This window comes from Ranitomeya variabilis, chromosome 2 (genome assembly GCF_051348905.1).
Source record: "Ranitomeya variabilis isolate aRanVar5 chromosome 2, aRanVar5.hap1, whole genome shotgun sequence".
NCBI classification, from domain to species: domain Eukaryota; kingdom Metazoa; phylum Chordata; class Amphibia; order Anura; family Dendrobatidae; genus Ranitomeya; species Ranitomeya variabilis.
Window position 1 is genome coordinate 35,686,766 of NC_135233.1, and position 19,914 is coordinate 35,706,679.

General features: G+C 42.2%; 1 protein-coding gene across 4 annotated transcripts in view; it reads left to right on the forward strand.

The window, feature by feature from the left end:
- Positions 1-19,914, forward strand: part of ESRRG (estrogen related receptor gamma) — a 1,109,342-nt gene that overhangs the window by 779,710 nt on the left and 309,718 nt on the right. For all 4 annotated transcript variants that reach the window (XM_077282272.1, XM_077282267.1, XM_077282269.1 and 1 more), the window contains exon 7: positions 5,583-5,639. The gene's annotated coding sequence lies outside the window, so the exon portion shown is untranslated. The remainder of the gene's footprint in view (positions 1-5,582; positions 5,640-19,914) is intronic.

Sequence of the window (19,914 nt, forward strand, 5' to 3'; positions counted from 1 at the left end):
AAAAATGCCATAAAACACATGACATTTATTTCTCATCAAATGGAGATGAGCTAATCTATCAAATTTTGTATTCAGCAGGTTTGCTCAAATTCATTTGGAAAATGTATTTTATGTAAATCGAATTTACGATTTAAAAATGTTTATTAAAGGGAACCTGTCATCAAGGATAACGCTGTTAACCTGCAGATTAAGTAATAGTGCTTAAGTCAGTGACTAGACCTCACTGACGTCATGGTGCATTGCCTCGTTAGTGAGTAGGCCTCACTGACATCATGGTGCATTGCCTCGTTAGTGAGTAGGCCTCACTGACATCATGGTGCATTGCCTCGTTAGTCAGTAGGCCTCACTGACATCATGGTGTATTGCCTCGTTAGTGAGTAGGCCTCACTGACATCATGGTGCATTGCCTCGTTAGTCAGTAGACCTCACTGACATCACGGTGCAGTGCCTCGTTAGTCAGTAGGCCTCACTGACATCATGGTGCATTGCCTCGTTAGTGAGTAGGCCTCACTGACATCATGGGGCATTACCTCGTTAGTGAGTAGGCCTCACTGACGTCATGGGGCATTACCTCGTTAGTGAGTAGGCCTCACTGACATCATGGTGCATTGCCTCGTTAGTGAGTAGGCCTCACTGACATCATGGTGCATTACCTCGTTAGTGAGTAGGCCTCACTGACATCATGGTGCATTGCCTCATTAGTCAGTAGGCCTCACTGACATCATGGTGCATTGCCTCATTAGTCAGTAGGCCTCACTGACATCATGGTGCATTACCTCATTAGTGAGTAGGCCTCACTGACATCATGGTGCATTGCCTCGTTAGTGAGTAGGCCTCAATGACATCATGGTGCATTACCTCGATAGTGAGTAGGCCTCACTGACATCATGGTGTATTACCTCGTTAGTGAGTAGGCCTCACTGACATCATGGTGCATTGCCTCGTTAGTGAGTAGGCCTCACTGAAATCATGGTGCATTGCCTCGTTAGTGAGTAGGCCTCACTGACATCATGGTGTATTACCTCGTTAGTGAGTAGGCCTCACTGACATCATGGTGCATTGCCTCGTTAGTGAGTAGGCCTCACTGACATCATGGTGTATTACCTCGTTAGTGAGTAGGCCTCACTGACATCATGGTGCATTGCCTCGTTAGTGAGTAGGCCTCACTGAAATCATGGTGCATTGCCTCGTGACAGTGGCTCAGTCACCGAGTAGGCCTCATTCAAATCATGGTGCATTGCCTCGTGACAGTGGCTTAGTCACTGACTAGGCCTCACTGAAATCACGGTGCATTGCCTCGTGACAGTGCCTCAGTCACTGACTAGGCCTCATTCAAATCATGGTGCATTGCCTCGTGACAGTGCCTCAGTCACTGACTAGGCCTCACTGACATCATGGTGCATTGCCTCATGACAGTGGCTCAGTCACTGACTAGGCCTCATTGAAATCATGGTGCATTGCCTCGTGACAGTGGCTCAGTCACTGACTAGGCCTCACTGACATCATGGTGCATTGCCTCATGACAGTGGCTCAGTCACTGACTAGGCCTCACTGAAATCATGGTGCATTGCCTCATGGCAGTGCCTCAGTCACTGACTAGGCCTCATTGAAATCATGGTGCATTGCCTCGTGACAGTGCCTCAGTCACTGACTAGGCCTCACTGAAATCATGATGCATTGCCTCGTGGCAGTGGCTCAGTCACTGACTAGGCCTCATTGAAATCATGGTGCATTGCCTCGTGACAGTGCCTCAGTCACTGACTAGGCCTCACTGACATCATGGTGCATTGCCTCATGACAGTGCCTCAGTCACTGACTAGGCCTCACTGACATCATGGTGCATTGCCTCGTGACAGTGCCTCAGTCACTGACTAGGCCTCACTGACATCATGGTGCATTGCCTCGTGACAGTGCCTCAGTCACTGACTAGGTCTCACTGAAATCATGGTGCATTGCCTTGTGGCAGTGCCTCAGTCACTGACTAGGTCTCACTGACATCATGGTGCATTGCCTCGTGACAGTGCCTCAGTCACTGACTAGGCCTCACTGATGTCATGTTGCATGCCTCGTGGCAGTGCCTTAGTTAGTGACTGAGTTTGTGAGGTCTAGTCAACCTCATTAGGCCTAGTCAGCGCTGGCGTTCCCAAAAAGCTTTAAACAGTGACCAGAGCCACAGGGAGCTGCGTGGTGGAACAGGTGAGGGCAAGGAAGAGGTGAATATATATTTTTTTTACCTCTTCTCAGGTCTAACACAAATCCAGGTAAATGTGAAAATGTGTTTATGAGCGACCATTTTATTTGGATACCAGTGAAGCGAATTGCAAACAAAAAAATATATATTCTGGCCAATCCAAATTATTTAGTGAAATATGAGGTGAATTTGATTTGTTTTCAATCTATTCATCTTTACAAACATCTGAAAACACAGAAAAAGTGTGTGTGTCCAGCTTTAGGCCAAAATCCCACATCCGTACGTCACAGACATGCCCTAATCTCAACAGCCTGACAGGCATATATGAGGCTGTGAAGTCAGGAGCCCCACAGCCGGGCTGTACATTGCTGTTGGGTTAGATGAGACGCAGCCATTCCATACTCGGACTGTTTTATATATATTTATAAATGAAGACTTTTTTTCAGTCTTACGATCATCGTACGATGTTATTCTGAATGTATACAAATGGCAAGCAGTGATGGAAATTGTATTTTGCAGCTGTTGTGCATAAGTATTCACGCCTCCTTAAAGCGTTTGAGGTAGCGATAGCTTGGTAGCATCAGATTTCCTAGATGTCTCCCCGGCATGATGTCGAGCACACGATGCTGTAATGTAGATTGTTGCAATGAAACCAACATTCTAGCACATTTTTCGTTTTTCTTTTTCCGATTTTCCTCGTCGTGCCCCTGTAACGGAGTGTAGGATTGTCAGTGATTTCTGCTGGGAATATTTCGGCGGCTCACCATGTTTTCCCTTTGGTGCTACATGAGTTTCTGATTTAATTTTTCCTGACATTCTACCAGTCAGATTATTAGCTTCACAAAATGAAAGTGAAATAATCCAGCATTAATTAAACAGGGCAAGCAAATTCCCCCAGTTACCTTATCTTTGGCTGGAAAGACACTGTATTTTCCTTCTGGAATGAGAAGTGGGCTGGGAGGAAAACGTCTGACAGGCAGCGAGCTGACAGGTACCGGGGACTCCTCATATGTCCTTTGTGTGGACGGGCCTCTCGGTGTCTATTTTATCTCAATAGTTTATATTTTTGTGGTTTTTTGTGTGTTTTTTAAATAAAATTTAACCTAATAAATGACATATAGGCCTAAACCAGTCTTTGATTCCCATAGCAACCAATTACAGCTCAGCTTTCATTTTTTACCAGTTTTGATAAAATTAAAGCTGCACTCTGATTGGTTGCTAATTGAGATTATCTTATCTATTTAATGGATTTTACACAGAAATTTGATTTGCAGCAAAGTTATACGATGCAAATTGAATGTTACTTTTTCTGTTTTGGGGTCTCTCCAAACCCAAGAACATAGAAAACGTAGGATACGTGTCTTCCTTCCCCTTTCCTCTGTCGTGCACATTCTCTTTGGCTTCTTCACTCCAGGACAAATCTTACTGCTTGAATAAGACGTCATTGTGCGCTGGCAAGACTTCTAGTGAAGGCCAAGGCCTAGTCGATCTAGAAGGCCTGACCTAGAGTGAAGAGGTCAAAGAGGATGCGCACAAAGGGGGAAGTGGAAAAAAAGAAAATATGGAGGACCAGACAGAGGTCTGTGGAGGTGGTGCAACAGCTAACGTGAGTTTCTTTTTAACGGCTACAAATGCTCCCCTCTGACATCTCCTCCTGCCAGGGGAGACAGTAGTAATGGTAAATGGGCGCCTACTGGGGTGTGGCCAAAATTTGCTGCAGTGCGCTAAGCACGCCACATAATTTGTCCCTCTTTTGGATCTTCAGAATTTGGGAGGTATGATTGACGTAAGATAAGTGTTGACTTATCACAGATGCAGATTGCATAAAAATTTCTATAGCTTCCCAAAAACATGTCCTTTCTATAACCACGTTAACCCATGATGGTGGAGCTTATTTGTCACTCTGCAATCCTGCAGCATGAGATATTATGCACCATGTAAGATTTGGTTTACAGCCAATCAATAGAGCATTATGGAGCTCATGTTCACTTATCACACATGGCTTCACCTACTGGAGTGCCCTGAGACGATGAGTCATGTTCCCAACTGGACAGCCCCTTTATGGGGGTTGTCCAGGCTTGTGACTCATGTCTGCACTCATTTTTGGTGGCTGCAGACTTGTTAATCCTCTCAATACACGCAGTGCGCGCAGTCAGGATTTATCACTGCCGGCGCCGGGAGCAGTCAGTCATGTAACAGTAAGTATATGATCTGCATACTTCCGGGAACATTCCGACTAGACATGTCTGGTCTCGCTCAATACACTTGCATTGAGTGAAGCTGCGCATGCTAGTCGGTACGTGACCGCATGTATGCAAATCACATAGGCAACAAAAAATTCTGACAGCGTGCATTGTGATGATTCACAAGTTTGCAGTCACATGACTGCAGAAATAAACCCCAAGCCTGGACAGCCCCTTTAAGGAAAGCATGTCACCAGTTCAAAATTATCCAGTATTTGCTCTTATTCTATTCTCATTGCTCCCCTGAATGTTCAGTTTTTCGTTTTTCTAAAATCAACTATAGGGTTCCAGAGTTATAGGCCTTATTCTTTAGTGCTTATTTTTTGTCCTTATCAAGGGGGCGTGGTTTACAGGGTAATTATGCAGATCAGCCTATAAACACCCCCCCAGAGAATCCTATGACTCTTGAGTAAAGACCATACAAATTAACACTAAATAAAAAGGCCCATATCTCTGGAACCATATGGCGGATTTTAAAAAAGCAAAAGACTGAATACATGGGCAGCATGGTGGCGCAGTGGATAGCACAGCAGCCTTGCAGCGCTGGAGTCCTGGGCCCAAGCCCCACTAAGGACAACATCTGCAAAGAGTTTGTATGTTCTCTCTGTGTTTGCGTGGGTTTCCTCCGGGTACTCCGGTTTCCTCCCACATTCCAAAGACATACTGATAGGGAATTTAGATTGTGAGCCCCAACGGGGACAGCGACGATAATGTGTGCAAACTGTAAAGCGCTGCGGAATATGTTAGCGCTATATAAAAATAAAAAAAATAAATAAATAAATAAAAATTAATTAAAAAAATAAATAAATAAATAAATACTCAGGAGAGAATCGGGAATAAATATATGCAAAAAATTGCCATGTTGGACCTGATGGCAGGTCCCCTTTAATTAGGCTAAACCTCCAATTTTCACACATCTAACATTTAAAATATATTAATATAATGTAAAAAAAAATAGGAAATTGAATAAGATCTTGTAGCAAAGCTAGTTTACTGTCTGATACACTAAGGATTCTTGTAACACTGCTTGCTTGTTACTCTGCTGCCTCTGGCACTGGTTTACTATGCACACAGTCATTTCTCATGTCTTTCCATTGGCAGATCCCTAAAACAGTCCTGACACTTGTTTTTTCTTTTTTTTTTTTTAGAACGGTGGAACATTCGCCTCCTTCCTCAGTTCTTCCACTCGTATGACGTTGGAGCACGTGAGTTGAGCTGTGTGAGTGGCACAATGTCAGCGCTGAGTGACATCTCAAGCAGGCAGAGTGTAATATAGCCATGCATGACTATACTGCATCATCAAGCACACGATCCTTCTGTACTCTCAAGAGATACGAAGTCTTGGGATACATCAGCATTCTTATAACGCTTGTCCTGGAATTTTTCAGAACTTAATACCGGCTGATTCACAACAGCAGCCATACGGCAACTGTGTAAGACAACAACTGCCAATCAATGAGCTGAAATAGTTAAAGGCATTTGGTTAAGAAATCCATATAAAATTTAAGTATTCTATTAGGGAACTTTAAGTTAATAGAAATCCCCATTTAGAGCCTTCATCTAAAACCCACAATGGCTACAAAACACTATATTTCCACATTTCTTTAATTTAAAGGGCATAAGACACCTTCAGCGTTGAATTTAAAAAATATATATTTAATTAATAAAATTGTACAAAGTTTTAGTCTGCAATCTTAAATTCTGATATGCATTTTGCAGCCTGATCCAAGCTTTAGATTTTCCTCCCAGTAATATAGGCTGGATGTGAAGTTTTTTTGTGAATTCAGGGTGGTGCTGTGTTCAATTGCTAATATATCAGCACAGCTTCTTTCCTTTACTTATTTCTTTCTCATGTGCTTTCTTCTACAACTTGTTTTTTTCTGCCCTCCTTGAGGCAGCAAATGCTTTCTCACCTCTCCAGCCTGTGGAAATCTCTCTTTAACCTCCTCCCTCCTGCTCTCGCTCTAAATATGAAAGGCGGGAGAGCAGAAGGAGTAGTCAGAACCAAGAGCTTTGATGGATTTGTATCTTTTTTTTTTTTTTGCAGAGCATTTAAAGGGAAAATGTTACTAGGATCAACCCCCCTAAGCCATCTATACTGTATGGCAATGTGGGTCATAGAGAGCATTGAATAATATTCTACCTTGACATCTGTGAACCGATGTGTGGTTACAGTGAAATCCACAATTTTCTTAATATGTAAATGAGCTGTTAAGATCTATGGGCGGACATAGATCTACCCAAGAATCTGCTTCCTGAGCTTTTATTAACTGAAAGGGGCATCACCAGTCCAGTGTAGATCAGGAGAACAGACTGTCAGTCATTATGAATCGCCCACCAGGGCTGTGGGGTACTCGGTACCGGGTCCGGTACTCACAGTGGGATGTCACGGTGGCGGCGACCCGGTCCATGGCCCTGGGCGCCAATGTTAAAGGGAATATTTTTAAAGGGATTTGAATAAAGTTTGTGTTCATGACACCACCTGTGGTTTTCGGTCAGCAGGGACCGACGCTGCTTAAAGGGGTCCTCTGGGGTGATGTTATGCAGCAAGATGGTGATGCTTCCCACAGGTGAAACAGAGTCCCCAGGGTTCTCAAGGTGTATGGCACAGATGGTGTGGTGGATGGTATAGTAAAGAACCAGGACACAGGTTTGCAGTCTTTACCTGGTTTACTGATGGTAGCAGTCAGCCTCAGTCCAGGGTACCAAGTGCAGGGGTAGCTGTGGTCCAGCCGGCTTGGAGACAATAGGGGATCCCTCTCCCAGGTGAGGTCTGTAAGCCTTCTTACTTGCGCTAGTTGGCGAGGTCCCTGCTGCTTGTAGCTTACTGGCAAAGTCCCCTCTTTCCTGTCCTGAGACAGATGTCTGCACGGTGAACAGTGTGAGCCATTTCATGGGGTCTCTATCATGACCCGGGCTCTTCAGGTTACTGCTTCACCTCAGACTTGGTGTGGGCAATTAACATACAGTCCTATGCCCTCCGGTTCTGCCATGCATCCTGGAGAACAACACGACCTCGGGCTCCCGGTGCCCGGATTCTGCGCTCTGGCTCTGAGGGTGTCTGGTCGCCATTCCCCTCTGAGCCCTTTCCTCTTCCACTGTGCTCCTTTCCTCTTAAGCTCCACTACAATCCAACCCTTAAGGTTATCTTTTCCTTTTCCAGGGGCTGCAGCTCCCACATGGCTGCTCGGCCCCACTGTCTGTTCCAGACGTCCTCCTATCTCTCCCTTCAACAGACCAACTAGCTCCTCCTCTGGACCAGAATACGTAAAGTTGGGGAAGCTCCCCTGAATCTGGGTACTGAGCTCCCCCTTCTGGCCTGGATTCAGAAAGTGTTGAATGTAGATGCTTACCTGGTAAAGAGAATCCTCCTTGCCTGCAAGCATGATATTGCCCTCCCCGAAGGGAAGGCAACATCACTGTAACAACCGGTTACCTGGGGTGTTACAATTACATGTCTCACTCTGGCTGGTAACACCTTTTGGGTAAGATGATGAGCATACCTAGGCCGTTTATTTTTATGCAACCTGTAACCATATCTTATTAAAAGACCAATCCAAGATCTGTACACGCTGAAAAAAACAACAACTTTGAAGCATATTTTCAAACATCCACGAGGAGGTTGGTTTTGCTAGATCCAAAAATTATAAGGAAGGTATGCTGCAACTTTATGCTACTTATTGGATCCACTATATGGTTGCTTTGATCATTTCGCTCCATACCAGGCTATTCCTGATGTAAAAATTGTGCTACATACTCTGAACCAATCAGCTGCTCCCGTCTTACAGCATGAGACTCACAGTCTGTGCAGCTTCATCTCCCCACCCTCTGCCATGTGTCTTCACTCACTGTGTGACTGTTAGTGAACAGAGAAGAAACAGTGAAACAGTTAGTGAGCAGATAAAGGAGGAAATTGTGAAAGATACACAATTCTCTTTAAATGGAAGCTATACTTTCAAGTAACTTTAACAATTTTATGACTTGTATTTTGCATTTTTCCTCTGCTTTCCTAACCGCAATGATGTCTCCTATACAAAGTACACATAGCCATGAGACATTCCTGCTCGTTTTCACCTTGGTGGCACACAGATAGGATCAACAGAGGCATGGAAGAAATCAAACAACAGTACTGAGCAGTGTAGATGTGAATCTAGCTCTGGGATGCGCTAGAAGGAATCTGCGGCATCCTTTTTTTCTGCTCCTAACTCCGTTCCTATCTCTTGCTTCTCTCTCCATAGTCTTCAATATGCCATGTATTCAGTGAACAGCCTGTCCATCTTGTTCCAAGGAAGCATATTTGTTTCTGAGTGGATGATAAGTTCAGGAGACAGGAGGAACTCCCTCAAGCACCGAAACACTTGACTTTTCCTAATTGCTCCTGTGTTCTTTATGAGAGAGTCGCTGCTAGACTCTACTTACACAGGCTTATCGCCAGAGAATAAAATGAATAGCTATTGGAGATCCAAAAAGCCAGATCCTTCTCTCCCCCGACATCTTCTGTTGTGGGAGGGTCAGATGCCATCGTACACATTAGACTGTTGGCCAATATACATCGATAGAGCATCAGCTTCTCTTCCGCTCTGCTCTGTTGATGTGGCGTGACTGTTGACGTCATGCTGATTGACAGCCGGCCTCCCATTGCCTAATAGCAGAGATATGACTGTCAAACAGCATGACATCAGCAGTCACGCCCCGTCGACAGAACAGCCTGGAAGAGGAAGAGCTGCTCTGTTGACATTGACGGTAGCTGCGGTCAGTGACCAGTAGAACAGAAGTAGATAGCGACTACTTGCCTGTTTTTTAGCCCATAGTAAAAAAAAAATAGTCCTGGATAAATCCTTTAAGTATAGGAAAAAGAAGAATTCTTTGATAAAATGTATTCCAAAGTTTCTTATAATTGGATTTTACTATTTTTGTTTTGCAAAGATTATTGAATGCCATTGAAACTAAATACTCTAAAGTTCCATGTACTACTCATTTATGAAAAAATCGATTAAATATATATATTTTAGATACTTTTAATACATACTCTTAGATATTGCCAAAGCAATTTTGTCATTTTCCAATTCTCTTGTCCACAGTGACCCTCTAATATAGGCAGACTGCGGTGGCTGATAGATGCCTGTCTAAGAATCTGTCTAAGTGGCATGTGCCGTAATTCTTTCTGACTATTATAGCAGTAGTGGTCCATCCAGCATTGTAACCATATGGACTACATAGACACAAGTGCAAGTAAAATTTCTAATTTAAGAGCCCACCAGCCGCCTTTCTGCTCTGCTCACCATCTGGACCATACAGTGAAGGACAGTGTACCTTGGGCAGATGCCAAAGCGCCTGCCAGCATGAACCCTAAAGTACATAGCCCGTTCTGCAGGTCTGTGATTGTCAGTTTCAGAGCAGGTTAGACAGCACTGCAACTTAAGCTTCTTACTTGTATTAATCACTCTGAGACTTCCCGTGCAGTCTGTTCCCTGCTACTAACTGTAGATAGAGCTAACCTGGCATACAAACTGTGTAGACATAAATTAGAATTGGGCGTGCTATCCTTAAAGTTCAATTCTACAATCTTCATTTCTTTACTCATTTTCAAATCGGATATGCAGTCAGGGCTCGTTTTAGACAAAGTGGGGCCCTGGGCAAAAGTTTAAAGTGGGGCCCCAAATGCTGACATATTGCACCATCACACAGAAACATTTCTTTTGTATTTACATGCGCTGAGTTCAGGCCGCTAAACGAGTGCGATCGACAATATTGAAGTCGTTCAACCCTTGTTTCCCTGCCACTATACACTGGCTGAGGAAGAATGATGGGTACAGATAGTACTCGATATAGTATAATGCAGGTCCCATATATTACATATAGTATAATGCAGCACTCCTCAAAGAATATAATGCAGCCCCCTCAGAGTATACTGCAGCACCCCCTCACAGAGTATAATGTAGTCCCCTCAGAGCATAATGCAGCCTCCCTCAGAGTACAATGCAGCACCCCTCATAGAGTATAAAGCAGCCGCCTCAGAATATAATGCAGTCCTCCTCAGACTATACTGCAGCCCCCCCTCACAGAGTATAATGCAGCCACCACAGAGTATAATGTAGTCCCCTCAAAGAATAATGCAGCCCACGTCAGAGTATAATGCAGCACCCCTTGTAGAGTATAATGCAGCCCCCCTCACAGAGTATAATGCAGCCATCGCAGAGTATAATGTAGTCCCCTCAGAGAATAATGCAGCCCATGTCAGAGTATAATGCAGCACCCCTCGTAGAGTATAATGCAGCCCCCCTCACAGAGTATAATGCAGCCATCGCAGAGTATAATGTAGTCCCCTTAGAGCATAATGCAGTACCCCTCAGAGTATAATGCAACCCCTCTCAGAATATACTGCAGCCCCCCTCAGAGTATACTGCAGCCCCCCCTCAGAGTATAATGTAGTCCCCTCAGAGTATAATGTAGTTCACCTCAGAGCATAATGCAGCCCTCTCAAAGTATAATGCAGCCCCCTCATAGAGAATAATGTAGTCCCCTCATAGAATATAATGTAGTCCCCTCATAAAGTATAATGCAGCCCCCTCAGAGTATAATGCAGCTCAGCCACACACAGTATGATGCAGCCTCTTCAGAATATAACGTAGACCCCTCTGAGCATAATACAACCCCCTCAGAGTATAATGCACCCCCACACACACGTGGTATAATGCAGCCCCCCACACACCACCCACAGTATAATGCAGCCCCCTCAGAGTATAATGCAGCACCCCTCATAGAGTATAAAGCAGCCGCCTCAGAATATAATGCAGCCCCCTCAGAGTATAATGCAGGCCCTCAGAGTATAGTGCAGCCCCACACACACACAGTATAATGCATCCCCCTCAGAGTGTAAAGCAGCCCACTCAAAGTATAAAGTAGCCCCCACACAGTATAATACAGCCCCTCAGAGTATAATGCAGCCCCCGACACACAGTATAATGCAGCTCCCACACACAGTATAATTCAGCCCCCCCACACTCACAGTATAGTGCAGCAGACACACACTATAATGCACAAACACACAACTAGAATGCATTCACACACAGTATAATGCAGCAGACACACACATACACACACACTGCTTACCTCTCTGCCTCGTTCCCTCCTGCTCTGGCTTCGGCACTCTGCAGAGTATCTCAGCTCCTCTGGCAGAGGCAGAGGGGGAGTGTCACAGGACACTCTCTCCTTCATCAGTGCTTTCAACTGTATCGGCATCTATGATGCCGATAAGTTGAATGCGGGTGATGGGGCATCGGGCCCTTTTTACTCACAGGCCCCATAGTGCCAGCGGGGTGTGCTTTTTTAGCAGCATGCCACTGGCTGGGGGCCCCTGGAGGAGCAGGGGCCCTAGGCAGCTGCCTGGTCTGCCTACCCCTAACGCCGGCCCTGTATGCAGTTTGTAGCCTGATCCAAGGTTTAAATTTCCTCCTAGTAATATAGGCTGGATGTGATATTTCTTTGTGAATTTAGGATTCTGTTGTCTCCATTTTCTAACAAAACAGCACAGCTTCTATTCTGCAGTTATTTCCTCCCCATGTCCTTTCTTCATCTTCGTTTCTTGTTTTCTCTGCCCTCCCTGAGACTGTGAATGCTTTTTCAACTCACCTGACTATGGAAATCTCTATTAAGAGAGTAGTCAGAACCAGGAGTTTTGATGGATTTGTATCGTTTTTTTCAGAGCATATAAACACATTAGCATATAACACATATATTTATTTCCTTTATGCACAATTTTGCAACTCATTTGTGTATTGCTCCATTGCATAAAAATCTTCTACCGTTTTATGTACACAGCTCCTATGCTTACCAATGTGGTGTCATTGTTTTAAACCATGAACAAATTTGTGCGTGGACCTATCCCACAGTCACTTCCCGCTCTCTTCCTCTTGCGCACCTACAGGCAGGATGGAATTGGTATAACTCTTCCTGAGAATGACGCTAATGAGCTTTTTAAGCAAGCTGGTGATAACGAGGTGCCCGACAACCGGCAGCTTATCCTGACCGATAAAAGTCTAATCTGTCCAAACTATAAGGTGTTTTATCAGAGGAAGGTTTGGATGCTCCTACAAACATGAAATCACCAGCAAAAATCTGACATATCTCATTACTTTGCAGTGTCTGTGTGCTGTATGACCAAACACAGTGGTTATCATTGATGATTGCCTCACTGCAGACACTAGTACAACTCCAACCGAGACGCCATCTGCATGGACTACTGCTTCCAGTTATGTATGAGCTTCTGCTAAGATCTCTACATATAATGGCAGATTAGTATTATGTGTTCTGGCCGGGGTTCCTGAAATTACAGGATATGAAAAGATCCATTTTGGTAGCGACTGATATGAAACTGATGATAGATAGATAGATAGATAGATAGATAGATAGATAGATAGATAGATAGATAGATAGATAGATGATAAATAATAGATAGATAGATAGATAGATAATAGATAGATAAATAATAGATAATAGATAGATAATAGATATATGATAGATAGATAGATAGATAGATAGATAGATAGATAGATAGATAGATAGATAGATAGATAGATAGATAGGAGAAAGAGAATTAGAGCAGCACAAAGAAAGAGTCCGGGTGCAGAGCCCCCCAGGCAAATACCAAACCTCAATTTCGGTCCCAACAGGAACCTTTCTCAAGCCTGAAAGCTTGAGAAAGGTTCCTGGTGGGACCGAAACGTCACTTTCTGGGCTGATTAAATAGCTCTTTTTCACTACAAATGGTGTGCTGCCTCCAATTTTTCTTTTTTAGATAGATAGATAGATAGATAGATAATAGATGATAGATAAATAAATAATAGATAGATAGATAGATAGATAATAGATAGATAGATAGATAGATAGATAGATAGATAGATAGATCGATAGATAGATAGATAGATACTGTAGATAATAGATAGATATGAGATAGATAGATAATAGATAGATAGATAAATCATAGATAGATAGATAAATCATAGATAGATAGGTAGATAGATAGATAGATAGATAGATAGATAGATAGATAGATCATAGATAGATAGATAGAAAGATAGAAAATAAGTATTTGATACACATTTTACAGGTTTTCCCACCTACAAAGAATGGAGAGGTCTGTAATATTTATTGTAGGTACACTACAACTGTGAGAGACAGAATGTAAAAGAAAATCCTGAAAATCACATTGTATGATTTTAACATCATTAAATTGTGTTTTATTGCATGAAATAAGTATTTGATCACCTACCAGCCAGCAAGAACTCTGGCTCTCACAGACCTGTTAGTTTTTTATTAAGAAGCCTCCTACTCTGCACTCATTACCTGTACTAATTGCACCTGTTTGAACTCGTTACCTGTATAAAAGACACCTGTCCATGCACTCAATCAATCACACTCCAACCTCTCCACCATGGCCAAGACCAAAGAGCTGTCTCAGGACACCAGGGACAGAATTATAGACCTGTACAAGGCTGGGATAGGCTACAGGACAATAGGCAAGGAGCTTGATGAGAAGGCAACAACTGTTGACACAATTATATATTATATAGAAATATTCAAAAAATACAAGATGACTGTCAATCTTCCAAGGTCTGTTGCTCAATGCAAGATCTCGGTGATTCTGAGAAAGGTCAGGAATCAGCCCAGAAGAACTAGATGTAATGACCTAATCAATTACTTGAAGAGTGCTGGGACCACAGTCTCAAACAGTAGCACATTACACCGTCATGGATTAAAATCCTGCAGGGCACGCAAGATCCCTCTGCTCATGCCAGCACATGTCCAGGCCCATTTGATGCTTGCCAAAACCATTTGAATGATCCAGAGGAAGCATGAGAGTAGGTCATGTGGTCAGATGAAACCAAAATAGAACTTTTTGGATCAACTCCACTCGTCGTGTTTGTAGGTAGAAGGGTGAGTGCATCCCAAACATGAAGCATGGTGGAGGAAACATCATACTTTGGGGGTGTTTTTCTGCAAAGGGGACAGGACGACTGCACCGTAATGAAGGGAGGATGGATTGCCAGATTTTGCCCAACAACTTCCTTCCCGCTGTAAGAGCATTGAAGATGGGTCGTGACTGGGTCTTCCAACATTGGCTGGGTCTTCCAACATAGCAATGACCCAAAACACATAGACAGGGCAACTAAGTAGTGGCTCCTTAAGAAGCATTTCAGGGTTCTGGAGTGGCCTAGCCAGTGTCCATACCTGAACCCAATAGAAACTCTTTGGAGGGAGCTGAAACTCATTGTCCTTTGACTGCCCACCAACAGCCCTGAAACCTGAAAGATCTGGAGAAGATCTCTATCTCTATGTTTTTCTATTCCATCAAATATTTATTTCATGCAATAAAATCCAAATTAATTATGTAAAAGTCATACAATGTGATTTTCTTTATTTTTTTAAGATTCTGTTTCTCACAGGTGAAGTGCAGCTACGATAAAAATTATAGACCTCTCCATTCTTTGTCGGTGTGATAGCTGCGTGCTGATATTCTCAGGCTGGTACGGGGCCATGGATATTGACCCAGCCTAAAAATAGCAGCCTGCAGCAACCCTGAAAAGGTGCATCTATTAGATGCACCAATTCTGGTGCTTCGCCCGGCTCTTCCCACTCGCCCTGTAGCGGTGGCAAGTGGGGTTCATATTTGTGGGGTTGATGTCACCTTTGTATTGTCAGGTGACATCAAGCCCACGACTTATTAATGGAGAATCGTCTATAAGACACCTATCCATTACTAATCCTATAGTTGTATGGTAAATAAAGAAACAGACAGAATAAAGTTCTTTATTTGAAATAAAACAAAATGGGACTTGTAGTCCCATCAGCCGACACCAGTTGGTAAACTTTATTCCGCTGATCACAGCTTTGTAAAGTCTTTTGACAGCATGGGAACCGCAGCTGTCTGACCGGTGGTGATGATTTTACTGCCAATCAGAAGTGGTGTTTGCCGCACTGTCGTGCACATGACAGCATGGCAAACACTGGATGTTTGGGCCCCCCATTCAAGTGAATGGTGTCCGGGTTCGGGTTTGGGTCCAGATACTGTTCTGGTACCTAAACTGTCTGTAACTGTTTGGCCGGACCCGAACATCCAGGTGTCCACCCATCTCTAGTCATGTAGTTACAATTGCAAAAGCGTCTTTCTGGCTGTTGTAACTTGATCTAGGCTGCAGCTCTGTTAGGATGGCCAAGAAGTAGACGGGGAGGGAGTCCTCTCCTATCACACCTCTGTCCTCTCTACTTCTAGAATATGACAGCCCTGCAGGAGAAGTAAGTATAAGCAATGTGTGTGACTATATGTGTCTGTAATGTATTTGTAATGTGCATGGGTGTAACAAGTATGGATATATTATAGCAGCTTGGTGGCTTAGTTGTTAACGGGTGGTTAGAAGTCGTCCTGGGTTCAAATCCCACCAAGGACCACATCTGCAAAAAGTTTATATGTTCTTCCCATGTTTGTGTGGGTTTCCTCCGGGTTCTCCGGTTTCCTCTCACATTCCAAAGACATACTAATCGGGAATCTAGATTGTGAGCCCCAATGGGGACAGTGATGATAATGTTTGTAAAACGCTGTGGAATATAAGAGAGCTATATAACTAAATAAATATATGTATGTATGTGTGTGCATGTGTGTGTAATGTGTATGTGTGTAACAAGCATGAATATATGTGTGTTATGTGTTTAATGTGTGTGCAAATTGTACACATATATGTGTATGTTTAATGTTTATGACTGAAATGTGTGTATTGTGTATATGTATGTACATACTGTACATATATATTATAATGTATATATAGATATATTATGACAATGGGGTCTGATGTTTATTCAATGGATAGATATATAATAGATAGATAATAGATAGATAGATGGATGGATAGATAATACATAGATAATAGATACTATTTAGATAGATAATAGATAGATCATAGAAAGAGAAATAGATAGATAATAGATAGATGATAGATAATAGATAGATAGATAATAGATAGATAGATAGATGATAGATAATAGATGATAAATAATAGATACTTAATAGATATATAGATAGATGATAGATAATAGATAGATAGATGATAGATAATAGATAGATAGATGATAGATAATAGATAGATGATAGATAGATTGATAGATAATAGATAGATGATAAATAATAGATACATAATAGATAGATAGATAATAGATAAATAGATACTAGATAGATGATAAATAATAGATAGATGATAGATAATAGATAGATAGATAGATAGATAGATAGATAGATAGATTGAAGTGAGACCGTTTTCTACATTTCTGTTTTTCATATTATTTTTTAGATATTTCCAGCATAACCTTACCATTGTTAAAAGGGGAAATGCCAAAATCCCATATTTCTTGTTGATGTCGCCTATTAAAAAGCATTTTTATCGTTTCCCTCGGAGATAACTTACCTTTCTATTTGACTCTATTGCTCTCTAGAGGAGCACAATCTCACTGTTAGTTTATTTGTGAGGGTGTTATGGAGGCGCATTATCCCTCTAATAGGGAGTAATGGTAGCGTCTGTCTTTTCGATTAACAGGCATTGTCTCTCCCTGGCTTTTATTTGTGGAAATAGAACATAGAGAGGACAGACAGAAAGTTGTCTCCGGTTATAAAAGCCCCTTTCCCCTTGAATTAAGTCGGCTCTATGTGAGTTTCTGTACAGTAAACTCTGCCTTGCTGCGTCTACATTGTGCTGCGCTCCTGTGCATGGAGGAGCCGGGAGAGATAGCTGTCCAACAGAAATCTAATGTATACAGTCCGCTTTAGGATAATCCAATATTATCACATTGGTGGCAGAGTGACTCTCAGATGATCAGTTGATTAAAGGGGTCACTTAAAGAAAACCTATCACCAAGAAAAAAACAATCCTACTGTTCCCATGAGTATTTTTTTTTCTGTAATCCATCATAAAGCAATATAGATAACGACTTTTTTATGTAGTTATAATTTTTTTTCAAAGGGGCGTGGATCACAGATCCTCTGGGGCGTGTCTTTTAGTTGTACTGTATAATTACCCTGTAAGTCACACCCCCTTTAAAAAAGGCCATAAAAATTTGCACTAAATAAAAAGGCCCATAAAAAAGAAATGAATACTCAATGGAGCAACAAGAATAAAATAAGAGGAAAAACTGGCCACCTGTGACCTGGTGACAGGTTCTCTTTAAATTGGACTAAGCTGCAATACCAGGCATGGCCACTAGTATAAGTAAGACACTGAGTGGTACACAGTAAAGAGGAAGTGGTGCCTTATGTCAGCTGATTGGTGTATTGCAGGGAGTAGGTGTGTTCCTCTAGGGTAGTTGACCTTAGATGCAGATAGTGGCAGCTCGGTCATTCAATCTAGTGCAGGGGCGTGCTGAGCTGGCAGTATTTTGATTGACAGCTCAATCATCCAATCTAGTGCAGTGGCGTGCTGAGCTGGCAGTATTTTGATAGACAGCTCAGCCTTCCAATCAGTGATTACCCAGCTACTTACCTTAGCTGGCAGTCCCAGATGCCGTAGCATTTGCTCAGTAGTGCCTTACCAAGTATTCCTGTGCTCTGTTTGCTGATCTATTGCTGCCTGACCTTGGACCTCATTCTGACCATCCATTTGCCTAGCCCTTTGCTCTGATCTGTTTGCCTAGCCCCTTTGCTCTGATCCGCTATCTTCCTGGTATTCTGACCTCGGACCGTGACTAGACTTTGCATTTGTTTTTCCTCTTTAGATTTTGACTTTTTCTCTTGGCATCTTACCCCGGAATGTTTGACCCCCTGTAACACGGCTAGACCGTGAGTAGAGACTAGCTTCACAGTAGGCCCCTCACTAACTGATTGCCTCTCTCAATCACTAGTCATCAGTTTTGCAGTCCCAGAAGAACCCATTTAATAACTATAATTATTTTTCTTACAATGGGGGAATAGATAAAAAAGCAATTCCGTCATTATTATTATTATTACTACGTTTTTTCATCACTTATCTAAGTAAACATAAAAACTTTAACGTATGAATTATTATGATTTTATAAAATCTTTTATTTTTTTAGAACACCAAATGTATAAAATGTCTGAATTTTGATTTTTGTGTATAAAAGGTTAAATAGTTGGCATCAATGCTATCCACCCTCCCACTAGTTAATTTTTTTTTAAGAAACAGCGCCACTATTTTCCATGGTTTGAGACTGGTATTGCAACGTAGCCCCATTTTATTGAATATGGCTGAGCTGCAATACCAGATTGAGCCCAGGAGAGGTGCTGTTTCTGGAGGGAAGGTAGATCCTTTCTTTTAATTTGCTAGGAGGTGTGATCTAGGATGATGGGTGTTGCAGTTTGCTATGACATGGCCTATATTCCTCATAGTGTGAGATTGTAATATTATGTCTAGTACCTGCTCACCAGGGACACGGGACATTATGTGCTGCCTCCGTGCTGAGAATCTCCCGGAACATACGATACAAATCAGGCGGATTATAGAGAAGATTATTCACTAAAAACAAAGACGAATTAAACAAGCGACACAACTGTGAAATGATAAACTGTTCTGCTTCCAGCCAAGCAATTAAATGACCCCCAGAGGAATCCAACATGTAGGATAACTGCATGGAAAACACGCGTGATCCACACGGTACCTCCGCAGCGCATTGTCTGAGGGAAGACGTGTAGGTAAAGCGTGCGCGATCCCCGGGGGACAGGACAGCGAGCTGCCAGCAGTGACACCGAGCCCGGCACGGGATCGGGGACTCGTCTACCTGGTGGGCAAAGTGAGGGGACCTCTGTGAATGAGAGCACAAATGGTTAACACGGAAAGATCTGTACTCAGGGCTCATTGTGGTTAAGTGTGAGCTTAGTACAGCATGTGTCCTACACAACATATGTCTCCTGTGTATGTGTCTGTCAGCAAGTCTGTACTGCTGCCACTAATCCTTCACCCTCCATCTACTATCTATCTATTATCTATCTATCTATTATCTATCTAATCTATCTACCATCTATCTATTATCTATCAATCTATCTATCTATCTATCTATCTATTATCTATCTAATCTATCTATCTATTATCTATCTATCTACCATCTATCTATCTATCTATCTATCTATCTATCTATTTATCTATCATCTATCAATCTATTATCTATCTATCTATCTATCTATCTATCTATCTAACTATCCATCCATTTATCTATCTATCTATCTATCTATCTATCTATCATCTATCTATCTATCTATCTATCTATCTATCTATCTATCCATCCCTTTATCCATCCATTATCTATCCATTGTCTTTCTTTGTATCTGTCTAATATCTATCTATTATTTATCTATCATCTATCTATTATCTAACTATCTATGTATCTATCTATCTATCTATCTATCTATCTATCTATCATCTATCTATTTATTATCTATCTATCAATCTATCTATCAATTATATATCTAGTATCTATCTATCTATC